We start from the raw sequence: 13229 nt of genomic DNA on the forward strand, positions 1-13229 counted from the left end.
CCACTTTTCTGTTGACAGTTCACTTCCACCTTCTTGTTCTGCTTGTATATGATCGGGACCATGCTGATCGGCACATATCCATTGGCCATAGCCATTCGCCCATATTGTTGTATACTCGGCAAGACCGTATCCAATAGCAGCCAACAGCTAGCATAGCCACACTGGGTGAAAGAATCAAAGAAAGTTTGCTTTGAAAGCTTGTACATGTTTCTGGGCTCTCTCGCGCAAATTTACAACTTTGCAGACTGACGGTCATTTGTATTATAGGATAGAACATGGGCAACAAAAGCGCGCTACTGTACACGAGTAAGTCAGAGCAGAGCACTCCTGTTTCTTCTGAAGCCTGCACCCCAGTCCAAACGAGGTTCCAACATTTGGCGGTCGTTCGAGAAAAAAAAAATAATAAGGTGACGGCGTGCGTGTGGTTTCCCGTGCCAGGGATAGATAATATACGAGGTTTTTGCCTACACAATGCTCTGTAGCCCAGGCAGTGCTAACTTATAGTCCGTAACAGAAGGCGCTGTTGTCGTGTCAAGCACAGTTACAGAGTAGATGAATGAAAGGCTTCTCGTATATGCGTGCACAAACGGCACTTGAGATCGCATAATCCCGCCATGAGGAATGCATAAGCATTTGTGAATGGCACTCCAAGCCACAGATTAAGAAATTAAATTCTATGGTTTCACGTGCCAAAACCTAGCTATAATCACAAGGAAAACCGTAGTGAGGGACTCGGAATAATTTTGACCACCTGGGGTTTTTGAACGTGCACATCAATCTTAGTAAACAAGCGATTTCGCGCATTTTGTTCCAAGCAAAATGGCAGCCGACGCGGCCGGGATTCAACCCACTCCCTCGAATTCAGCGGCTCAACGCCACAGACACTGGAATAACGCGGCGGGACACCGCTTCTTCAGGCAAGGTGTCAGTGAACACGCAAAGCATTCTGTTAACTCACACTGCACTGAAAAAAAAAAAAAAAAAAAAAACGTCTTGTCAAACTAGCGTCACCTGAACGTCCTCTTTGAGAAAGATTCGAAGGACATGACCTGTGGATGCCATAAAGGTTCAGCTCGGTGCGGTGATAACAATTTGGTTCGCAGTGTTCCGAGAAGAGACGTGGCATTGCTGCAATCATTTTGCAACACTTCTCGTCGGAGGTGACTACGATCCTGGTGAGATTGCTTTTCTGCCGAGCCAGTGTTTCTCCCTAATCGATCCCAGTGGCTGTGCAGGAGCGGAATGAGCATTCTCGCGGCTTTATTGACGATGTTTGGTTTTCCGTGGAACCAAGCTTACAAGGAGACACACGGAGACATTCTGCCTTTCGCCGTTGGGTTGTCCTCTGCACTGCCACTAGATTATCATAGGTGCCATCGTGTCGCAAGAAAGACGGCAGAGGTGTTTTGGTTTTGGTTATCTGTTGCTTTCCTAACTTGTGGCCTTCTTGTTGCTCTTCCTTTTGTCACTTTCTTCGACTGTCTCTCACATCATTCGGCATCCGACGTGGGAAGAGAAGTGTCAGCGTTCGCCACATCATCAGGTTAGGTTCTCCCATTGCTAGCTATGTTTCTGCGATGTACGCAGACCTCTACCTAATATGGGTTCGATCACTGTCTAGGGCGTCCTAGTGCTGAGCTCGAGTTGAGGGATCCAAATCTGAGCGTGGCGGCCGAGGTTCGCCGGGGTGCTTTTGGCTCGTACACTCTCACAGTACTGGAAATAATTACAGGTGATGGAACTACAAGTAGACAACACGAATTCATCAAAACGAAAGCGAGAGAAACAACGCCGCCAAGTTGGCAGCAGAGGACGAAGAACACAACAGACGAAGTCCATGGAGTTTTTGCAAAGACGGCAGGCAAGAAATCAAGAAAGAAATTTGTACAATAGCGCGAAGGGCAGTGCCTTACTTTCTGAGGGCACAGCTGACTGCCAGAGGGCCAGAAACACGCAGATGCAAATATTCGCAACAGTGTGAGGCATGTGTCTCCGGAGGTGACACAGCTCATTTTAATGGAATGCCAGGGAACCCCACCTTACCGAATCGATGAGGTTCAGTGCTGATGTTAACGTTAACCGGACAGCGGGAGAGACTTGCTCGTCTTTTTCGCTGTCCGGTTAGAGCATTGGTGAAAAAAAAAAGCAGGGAATTGATAAAGCCGATGTCGTTACCTGCAAGGTAACTTTACAAGATAATGTAGAGATAAGCAAAATGCTAGAATGCAATAGATACAGTAAAGCTGATTAATTCACGCAGGCTAGATGAATATGTGTTGCTACCCCGTTTTCAAAGGGGGATGCCATTAGAAATCGTGATTAGCATTTTCATCACAGCGACAATTTACAGGGAAATGTCAGGGCACAAAAACGAAGTTAGATTCGAGATGGTCCCACATATCTGAAAGATGCCTGAGCGGCTATCATGTTCTGCTGCTGAGCACGATGCCACGGTTTTTATACCCTGTCATGGTGGTCTCACTATGACAGATGCAATGCTACAAAAAAGTTCGCGTACTTGGATTTCGGCGAACGTTGAATAAACTTTCGGTGGATGAAAATGCGCGTAATTCAGTCCTCTTTCTTCACTGCGTCGTCCCTCGCAGCCAACTGTGCCGCTTCGGTGTATCAAACACTATCAACTGATCTTATACAAGCGTATAGGCTTGGCGGGACGACGTTGATGCGGCGCTGCACTCAGCTGCGGTGGACAACAGCATACAAAGAATCCAACTATCTCAGAACCGAGCAATCTTGAAGACAAAATTTCTTGCGCCTCAGAGTGCAATGCGAGACGAAAAGATTAATAAATGAGTGGATGAATGAACGAACAAACGAATGAATCAGTCAATCAATTAATCGATTGTTTATTGTCCCATAATTTATTTAAGGCAAAGGGAAACAAAGTAGTGAGTAAAAGCATTGCCGATTTAATCGCTATTAGTGATAGTATAGCCGTTCTAGGAGTGATCCCCGAAAAGTGTTAGAGGCAGAGTTCTTATTGTACCCGTGGGCCGGAGTTTTGATCGACAAGTCACAAATAAGGAAGGCACTGAAAACAAGTAACCATCAATATATTTTTGTCGTCATTTATGCAATCCAACTAATTACAAGCGGGTCGACAAAGACTGCAAAAGTTAGATAAACAATGATAAACGAGCACACTTTACTCCTGGTCAGTCAAGACAGCGGGTAGGGTTATATAGTTATGTGAACCCGCGCATGGAGCATGCGGGACGTATGGAATCTTGCACCGAACGCGGTATAGCTAATGAGTCTTCAATTTGAATACCCGGTGGGTTGGTTCTGCATTCCACCGGGGCCTCGCTATCGACGTGCATGCGACCACTCGGCTGCTTAGGTGATAGAGAGTTTGCCGCGCCTCGCAAGGAATGGCGGTTTGCATCTACACCATCCATAGAGCATCGTACAATAATTACGCGCGCCAGCGCGCGCCCATTTGGCTAACTGATACACGTTTTGACAGAAGTGGTTGCGTACGTTGTTATTGAGAGTGCGTCAAAATGCTGAAATATTGATAAACACAATCGGTTTATTTTTAAAGGCATTAGATCAGCACGAGAACTAAAGAAAAAGCCCATTCTCGCATACCAGAAGTGTACCTTACTGAGTGCTGATTGTACCGCTCCGTAGATGCGTAGACAGGCGCATGCAAACGTGAGGCAGCCAGAGCCCGATGGCTCCGTGCTCCCGCCGGCGGGTACGAACGATCTCGCCCCATTTGCGCATGCGTCGGCTGGCCGGCGCGAGTTTCTCTTTCAAGATACCGTGCCTAACGCGAAAGCTTCGTAATGATCTTCTCCACTGAGCTCTCAGGTGTCAGGCGAAGCCCCTGTAGTGATAGCAGAGTTCCAAGAATGAAGCGTTACTTACGGCCGTGCGCGATAAGGCTGTTCTGTTTCGTCGTTACCGCTTCGCGCCGCATTTGCAGCTTATTCATTTAGGTGTCACCGCAGTTTCTAAGGATAAAAATTCATTGCATGCAGTAAAGCCGACACTCGTTGAAACACTTCACGTATGATCTATTCCCAATGCAGGTACGGTGCACATACGGTCCGCACTCGTTGCAACTCATGTACGGCTCGTGTACGGCGCCCGCCCATAGGGTACACAAACGATCCGTAGACGGAGCATGCGCAGGCGGTCTGCGCTCGCTGCAATGCAACGTACTCTTTATGTGTGGCCGACAATCGTACGGTCTATGGACGCTCCGTGAATGTATGGAGTCCGCACTCTTTGCAATCGTCATACCGTGTAGGTGAAGCAGCACACGGAACAGGACAAAGCACTGTTTTGTGTTCTGCTTCACGAACACGGCATGATAATCAGTGACCAACTCGCCCAACTTTCCACATTACTGAACGTTCAGCAAGATGTTGGAGATGTAGACCTTCTGATATGACGTGTCATATTTCTCGTTTTCTTCGGCCCATAATTATACTAAAGCAAAAAAAATTCTCCTTGCAGGTGCAGAGGAGCGATGAAATTTGGCCCATCAGGGAGATTGCAAGGGCTTTGCTTTTACGCTTACGCACGCACGCACGCACGCACGCACGCACGCACGCACGCACGCACGCACGCACGCACGCACACACACATGAGTACGTAATATACGGGTTCATTAAAGAAATAAAGTGATGTGGTGCGATGCGAAAGGTGCTTGCAACCTAATTTAGAGCACCTCAGCAAACTATTCTCAAGCAGATTTTATTTTTCTGTGAAAAGAAGCTCCTATAGAGCATTCGCAGCTTTGACTTTAACGAAGAACGGTTTCACGGAATGCCGCTTAGAGAGTCTGGTTCTGGTAGCTGCAGTGAAAGGGCACGAGGCTTGCGCTGCCACTAAATAAAAACGCGCTCTGCTATAGCTTGCTCGCTTGCATTTTGCACCTAATCTGTAACAAATGCGATAAGCTTTCGTGCGCTCAACCATCGATTAGACATGTGGGCCTCACCGAACACGTCAACAACGGCGTACTTGTGCCTACTATACGCGACGCCTGTTGGTCTCGTGTAAACAGATAAGGCCCTCTGGGTGCTTTCCTTGTATACCAGCGCCATCGACCTGCGCACGGGACTTCACCTATACGGCCCCGTTTGCCATCGTCCTCTCTCTCTCCCGATGAAAAAGACGTCGTTCGTATCGATTTAGGCCGGCACCAGCGGACGTCCTTGGCAAATTCGATGTATAGTCATGTGGTCCACCAGTAGAGGAAACTAAAAGAGGCTTTGTAATGGCGGTCGCGAACATTTGCCACAGTCGTGTACTACGCTTGACGAGCAGGACCGAAGAACGCGTTTTGTTTCCCTATAAGTGTTCTTGTTTTATAATTCATTTATTTATGCGGTAAGCGGTATTAGTGATTCGACATTATATTGTAGTCCGGGATTTTTTTTTTGCCATGGATTGTTAATAAAATTCATTGTCTGTCGTGTATTGTGTGTCATTCTTTCTTTTTCTGATACACACCTTCAGGAATTTCGTCGCGCCAGTAATATTTACTTCTATATTTCCGGACAGCGCGTGTGTGCAGCCGGTAGCTACCGCGACCGATATAACTTTAGCTGCATGAAAAGGTGTTCATCTCACCACAACTTCGGTTCAGCATGTACAGTTCGAATAAAAAAAAGAAAAAGAAATAGAACTGGCCTATGCAGTGATTCGCTTGCCACTTTAAACTCGCACACTTCATAATAATGTACTTCGCTCTCCGAAGCTGAATCTTACATGACGGTTATCAGACCATGACGTTTTGTGCCCCCGAAAATCATATGCGTTGGGACGTATAAGTACGCTAGAAAAAATCACATAACAGCGTGTTGACTCGCAGGAGCCAGTGTGTCACAAATGCGTTAGGCGAAGTGCGTTAGGAGAATAAAAAAAAGAAAGAAAGCCAACAGAGTCTTGCCACGCAACTGGTCATGAGACAAGGCTAAACTGCGCTGTCACCAGCAGGGCAGAAAATAGCGACGAAATCTTGGTCCAGAACACAAACAATGGAGCAGCGTTGAAAGCAGCACTGCGCAAAGCCGTTTCATAAAAAGCGGCCGCTTTTTCGAATTTTCATGAGAATATATTTCAACGCCATGTCCAACCACGCACGACCTCCGCGTTTTCGGCTTACGTACGTCTGTGGAATTTTGTCGGAATATATATTTGAACGCTACATCCAACTGTACTACAAAACCTCCAATTTCTCTGCTCCTCACGTCAGACGAAATTCATCTGATTGTCCTTCAGCGTCATGTCCAAACACCAAAATCTTCGCGTCGCCCTATGTGCGTCTGTCAGTCGTAGTCTACGGCTGTTTCTTTTAGAGTCCGCGCGGTTGCAATACATTACTTCTATAGTTATGCGTCTATGCGTGGGTGGCTCCAGGACGGCTTGCGTTCCACTGCTCACGTACGTGCTGTTACAGAAAAGAGCAAGAAAAGAAAAAGAAAACGAATAATATGCTTCTGTACATATATTACATGGTGAGTCCGGGACAGTAAAAAATAATCTTAGTTATAATCGAAGAAAAATATATGCCGTTCTGTTATGGACAGGCAGAGCGCAGAGTAGAAAGAAAATCGGCTCGTGAACAAGAGTACGCGCTTTCAACGAAACAGGCGCTATATCGTGAGCGTCTGTGTCGTTTGATTTTTTTTCCTGAAAAGAATATGTGACGCGCGTTAGCAAAACTAAATATCGATTGAGAACAGTTTCGCCTATTTTCATGGAGGATAACTTGAGGGCCTGTTTCGCAAGAACTGCGGAACAGGAGGGCAGGAGAGAGCTGCTGCAACGCGTGCAGGTGGTGCTACACCCACGCGATTGCTGGCAATGTCGTAGCCATACTGATTGAACAGAGAAATGCTTTATTTTTGAAGGGCTAGTGAACAAAACTATTTGGCAATACGAGCGACGGGGAAAGGAAGGAAGTGCGTGGGAAGGAGCAGGCGCACTGTGAGTGGGATACCGATGCAATACCCAGGATTCCTTAGTAATAAAAGCCAGGAGAGACTCAAATGTTGCGAAACGGGCCCACCAGTCCGATCTACCCGTCGTAGCTAGATAGAAGCGCCTGCGAGATGTTTTTAGGAGAATAAAAACTTGTTAATTTGTGAGAATAAAGACTTGTTCATTTCTTTTTACCCAAGGGTAAAAAGAAATGAACAAGTCTATTGCCTCACTGTAACTCTCCGGTGACGAATTCATTTATCTCTCTTTGCCATCACGCTTATCTACTAATCATGTTCGCGTCGCGCTTGTCAAGTAACCACATCGAGTGTCTCTCATAGATCTAGTGTCATAAAATAAAAACAAAAAGAAGGGGAAGAAGGCAATCATCGCTTATCTATGCGGGCAGTAACTAAGTATGCCGGTAACTGCAATTCATTCGTCGACTTCCCAGAAAGCATAACGGACTAAAGATGATACCGCTCTTTTCGAGGTGCCAAAGGTGCGTTATTGTTATTCACGGCCGGGCGCGCTGATATTTGCGCGCGATATTGACCTACTTCTTAGGGAGAGAATGCTAGAACGTTGGGGCGGCAGCGACCGACATTATCACTTGTGCTCAATGTTCGGTGTCCACGAAGCAGCGGTAAATTGCCCGGCTTCGCGCACCGATGTCTGGGCAAACTCAAACTATACGCGTACACACACACACACACACACACACACACACACACACACACACACACACACACACACACACACACACACACACACACACGCCACTGCGACCTCATAGCTCTCCTCGCATGGCATATGTGCCTGTGTGCTTGTCGTGCTATTGCATGTGCCTTGAGCGTGTCCGTGCGTTGCTTCTACTGTTGTACGTTGATCCGACGTCAGGACTCTGGTATAGAACATCGATCTGTGCGTACGTACACGCTTCCCGTGGTGCTCACAAAAGAAGGAAGAGGCAGCACCAGAAGGTATACAGGCTACTGAGCGGCAAGCCGCAGCCCTGACCTTGCTATATATATGCCCGTAATGTGAAAGAAACATTGAAAGAAAACAGTGTGTGTCTGTGTGCCCCTCTTTGGAGATGCGGGGACACTCTTGGGGCCGCGGCGTCTCGTTTGTCCTTTTTTTTTTTCGATCGGAGGGCGGCGGCGATCTCAGTACGGGTCACGACATCTTAGCTATACAGTCGGATCCGCCTTCCCCCTCCCCCATATAGTTTCGCCTAGGCTGGGACGATCCCAAAGCACCGGCCACCTTTTTTTTTCAGTTTGTTTGTTTCCTTTCTGTCTCTGCACGAATATGTCTTGGCACGGAAGCCCTGCATGCGTGACCGAATGCCGTGTCGCCCGCATGTCGGCAGCGCAATTGCCTTTGATGTTTGGCCAAGGAGTGATCCCAACGTACCGTATACACCGCCTATCTGCAGCCCTTCGCTTTCACGGCCTTTTCGCTTTTGCTTCGCTTCTTTCTCTCTGCTAGACGGCTGGTCGGCGAGCCTTCTGTTTTGATCTCCTCAGGTCACGGTCGCATTATCGATCAGGTATCTAAGGTCGGCTCCTATTGATTCACAATATTTCGTGTTACTCATGTTTGCGGATAAGGTCGCTGAACCCCAGACTCGGAATTAATCTCCGATGCAAGATTCATGTGGTACTCATTCGTATGGACTGGGAAAAGCGCACCCGGCGTGTAATCATCGTCCGGGCATGTGCTAGAAAGCAAATAGCTGGCTACTATTCGGGAGACCACAAAGGAGAGTATTGGTCCAGTGCAAACTGCAACGCAAACTGCAAAGTAATTTACGCTGCCGCATATGTCTCAGTAGGACGAATGCTGCGGATATGGAATCCTAAATCCAGCCAGCGTGCAAACAGGCAGGCACCCGTCCCACCGTAAAACGAAGCATATACGAAACTTGGGAAGGTTCCGGCACAGACATACACGTTCTATTCGTGTATCTGTGCATGTTTTTCGCGAAATAGCATTTGTGATTCCGGTGGCGTCGTGTTAGCTCTCTTGTGATGGGCAAGGCTCCTGTTCCCAGCCTTACGCACGCGAGGAAACGAGCTCGTTGTGATGGTTTTGCACAGAACTTGGGACTACCGTCTGTCAGAGTGTCGTTGGCAAATTTTCGCGGGGCCACACGCCCAATTCTGTGCAGATGTCTTCGTAGCAGCCGCCTCCTGGGTTTTATGCGACGCGATATAGCCGAGCACGATGTGAAAATATGATTCCTGTCTTCATAAAGAAGGCGAGTTGTTAAAGCTCTTATATTTTATTCCATTTCCACGTGTGCTCGATTTCTGTCGCCTATATACACATGCGCTTCTGAAAGAGCGCCGTGTAGATCACGAACGGACCGCTCTCAGTTCAAGCATGTTTAGGCAATGAAGAATAGTTTCAGATAGCACGGGTGCCAGCCACGAAATTTGTTCTATTTTTCTCGCGACGTAGACACGAATCCTCTAATAATAATTAATAATAATTTATTCATTTATTTGTTAATTGATTACTGAATGACATAATTAAGCAGTGAATGATAAGTGATGATTAATTGTTACTGGTTCAATGATTAGTTAAAAATTATCCTGAGATTGGCTCAGCAGCTTTGGACTTCTGCAGCTGAGCACGAGGTCACGGGTTCGATTACCAGCCGCGACGGTAATGCATGAATGAATGAACATGTCAGTCAGTCAGTAAATAATCACCAGAGCCACTGATCTGCCGCCAGTTGGGCGCATTGCGTACGCGTCCAAACAAACAGGCGAGGTGGCCGAGTGGTTAAGGCGTTGGACTGCTAATCCAATGGGCTCTGCCCGCGTGGGTTCGAATCCCATCCTCGTCGCTGTGTTTTTGCATTTTTATTTGCACAAAGAAGTGCCGAGGATCAGATGAAGAGGAGCATCACCGATCTTGAGAGCTGCAAAACTTTTTGGCGTAGCTTCGAGCACAATGTGTACCAGTTACAAGCAAATGCAATTTATTCGATTGCGTGTTTTGATTTTTTCTACAAGTACTATCAGCATCTTCGAGTAATCGTGTTGAAGCGTTCGAATTGTGCTGTCTGCTACAGGCGATTTTTAATCGCCTGTAGCAATGTACTGATTAGGCCACCGCTTCGCGTACATAATTAAATCTATATCATTTGAAAAAAAAGGAAAAACAGAAACTACGGCCAGGAGAATTGTTTCTTAGCTGCTCAATTATTTTAGAAAAAAATTACATACTTCGGAAATTTTGCGGTAAAGAAGTACCAAATGAGACAGAGAAACAGAGGAAAGGGGAAAGGCAAGGAGGTTAACCAGATGGAAAGATCCGGTTTGCTACCCTACGCAAGGGAGAGAAGGGAGAGGGAGATAAAGTGACAGGAAAGTCGAGATAGAGAAAGAAGTCTACAAAAATGATAATAGGGATGAAAGCATCATTGTCATACTAAAGTCTGGCATGATTACCATCGAGAATTTAATTTATGTCCACCTGTGGCACGAAGGCCTGTCTCAGCGACCTCAATTACCTTTTCCAGATTCAGATTTATTAGTTCCCAAAAAGTAGTTACAACATCACAAATGTACAGACGAGGGTCCCAAAGTGAAAGAACTGTATAGTGGGACCGTCGGTTAATTATACAACGTCGATGGTGATATCTACACGCAGCAAGTGAACACTATTATCAAACAACATCAACAGATTAAATACATTATTCGACAATTCATTTCAAATCAAGCAAACATGAAAAATCACGGCAAAAAAGAAAGCCGAGAACAAGCATGGATGAAAACAGCACGGATGAAACACAAGAAGTGGCATGTGAGAGAGAAGTCTAAGATAAATCGCCAGGACCGTAGTACAGTTGTCGTAGGAAATTATACCTAAGGTAATTTTAAAAATTATAAGAGAAGAACAGGATTTAATAGTTGATGGTAATCCATTCCAAAGAGAAATTGCAGTGCTTTTTTTTGCAGAGATGGGTATGAACAATGGGTAGGAAGAAATTGTTATTAGCCGCAAATCTGGGTACATTTTTATCCTGCAAAAGCTCATCTGCAATGAACGGAACCGTAAGGTTATTATGAAGCAACTTGTGGAGTAAGACGACTATGTTAAACTGTAACAAATTATTAACAGGCAAGATATTGTACAAGCGAAGTAACAGATTTAAGTAACACGAAGTAGCACAGAGGCAGTGGATTGCATGGAACTAGAAGTGATAATGCGTATTGACTGATTTTGGATATGTTGAATTGATGATAAGTGACAAGCGTACGTGTTTCCCCATGAAACAATACTGTAATTAATGTGACTATGAATGAAAGCAAAATACAACGCTAGTAGAGCCTCACGAGAACAAAAAGGGCGAGCTTTGATTCATGCGCGGATACCAAACGCAGTCTTCTGCTTGACAAGTTGGAAGTGACATCGAAATGTAAGGTTAGAGTCAAGATGAATGCCAAGAAAAGTAACATGGGTGCAAGCGGGAATTGAATGAATTCCAAGCCTTAGTTCACGAATAAAAATTAAGGGCCTCTGAGCACTTTTAAACAACATATATTTAGTTGTTAGAGGATTAAGAACTAAGTAATTGTTGCTACACCATTTCATAATGCTACTCAATGCAATTTTTAACTTTGAAGTAAGAGCAGTAATAGATTTACCAGATGAAGATATGGTTGTGTCATCTGCGTATAAAACGCAATGACCGTAGTTGGAGGAGCTAAGAGAATCCGGAAGATCATTAATATAAAGAACGAAAAGCAAAGGACCTAGAACTGAGCCCTGTGGCACACCCTGGTTAACACATTTTGTATGAGAGAACGTATTTGCTAAATGTACTGTGTATTGCTGGTCAAGTAAGCAATTTTTTAAGAATTTGAGAGCAGGACCGGTTATACCAAAAGACTCAAGTTTATTAAACAGGAATTGATGGTTAACTGTGTGAAAAGCTTTAGTGAAGTCTAAAGAAACAGATCCGACTAAGTTTCCCGAATCGATACATTTTTTTGGGTAGTCAGTTAGAGAGAGCACAGCAATATTAGTGGAACTTGCCGGGCGGAAACCAAATTGGTTGTTTTTTAGCAACTTAAACTTTGTTAAGTACTTATTAAGACGTTTAACAAATAATTTCTCAGTGAGTTTACTACTAATTAGTAATGGTTTGTCTGTCGGCCTTTTTCTTAAAAAGCAGGAATAATCTTAGCGTTTCTTTTTTTTTTTAAATGAAGGGAATGAGCCGTGTTTAAATATTAGTAGTGCACAAAGTTGGGCTAGGTGTCTTTTTCGTCCTCCTTTGTCCCTGTTTCTAGCGCAGTTAAAATATTTCCAATTTTAAAGATTATGTTGATAATATTACAGAGCGTGCAGGAACCTAAATGTGCAACCAGTTTTAAATGCTTTATACAAATTTTATCTAAGCCAAGCCCTTTATTTTTAAGATTAGTAGTCGTGGAAAACACTTCATTTGGTGTAGCTGGTAACAGGAAGAATGATTGTGTTGTACGGCTTAAAGTATTATACAACTGCGCATGTATGTTGTTATTAGTATAAACGGAAGAAAAGCAGTCGGAGAACACATTAGCGGCGACGATTTTATCGCCCTTGGACTTAGTACGGAGCCTCACGGCGACGGCGACGCCGACGGCAGAAATCTGCTTGAAGTGTCCGTATAATTGCTATCGCAATAAAAGAAAAGGGGGAAAGGAAAAAAAAACTGTCAGCCTGTCAGCCTCCACTGGGGTGGAGATGGAAGACCAGCGAAGCTGTACTATGGCGGGAATTATGTATTTCCAATCATGACTATTAAGATGTGATGGTGTAATTAGTTATTTGAACAATTAAAGAATGAGAAATATATACGATCCAGTGGTTTTCATTTATTTAGTGACCACAGGGGCCATGGCCTTATGGTCGCTAACGTACATCGCCATTGTTGCACGGCAAAGGTTTTACGAATTTATCCGCTAATAACCCATATTTTTGCACCCAACAAAAGCTGCATGCATTCCTGAAGGTTCGTATTTTATTCCAGCTGAATTTCCTGTTTCTCTTTAGTGTCCCTTTAATGCTGTAGAATTCATCAATGTTACCCGCTATGTCCTTATGGAGTAGAAATCCTACTCCGTAAATTGTAGGAGTCATTAGCGAGGTAGCGGCCGAATACTGCACCAGGGAGGTCAATTCCTGCTCTGGTGAGGGAGTGACTGGTGAGTGAGTGACCTCTCGGAAACAGCAGCAGGCGTGCTGTGCCCTACCGACAC

At 45.1% G+C, this 13229-nt stretch overlaps 1 non-coding gene across 1 annotated transcript; it reads left to right on the plus strand.

The window, feature by feature from the left end:
• The first annotated feature begins 9741 nt into the window (after nt 1-9741).
• Nucleotides 9742-9823, plus strand: Trnas-gcu (transfer RNA serine (anticodon GCU)). Its single transcript has one exon. It is a non-coding gene; the product is annotated as a tRNA-Ser (tRNA).
• The last annotated feature ends 3406 nt before the right edge of the window (nt 9824-13229 follow it).

The sequence above is a fragment of the Dermacentor silvarum genome, chromosome 1, assembly GCF_013339745.2.
Source record: "Dermacentor silvarum isolate Dsil-2018 chromosome 1, BIME_Dsil_1.4, whole genome shotgun sequence".
Taxonomy (NCBI): domain Eukaryota; kingdom Metazoa; phylum Arthropoda; class Arachnida; order Ixodida; family Ixodidae; genus Dermacentor; species Dermacentor silvarum.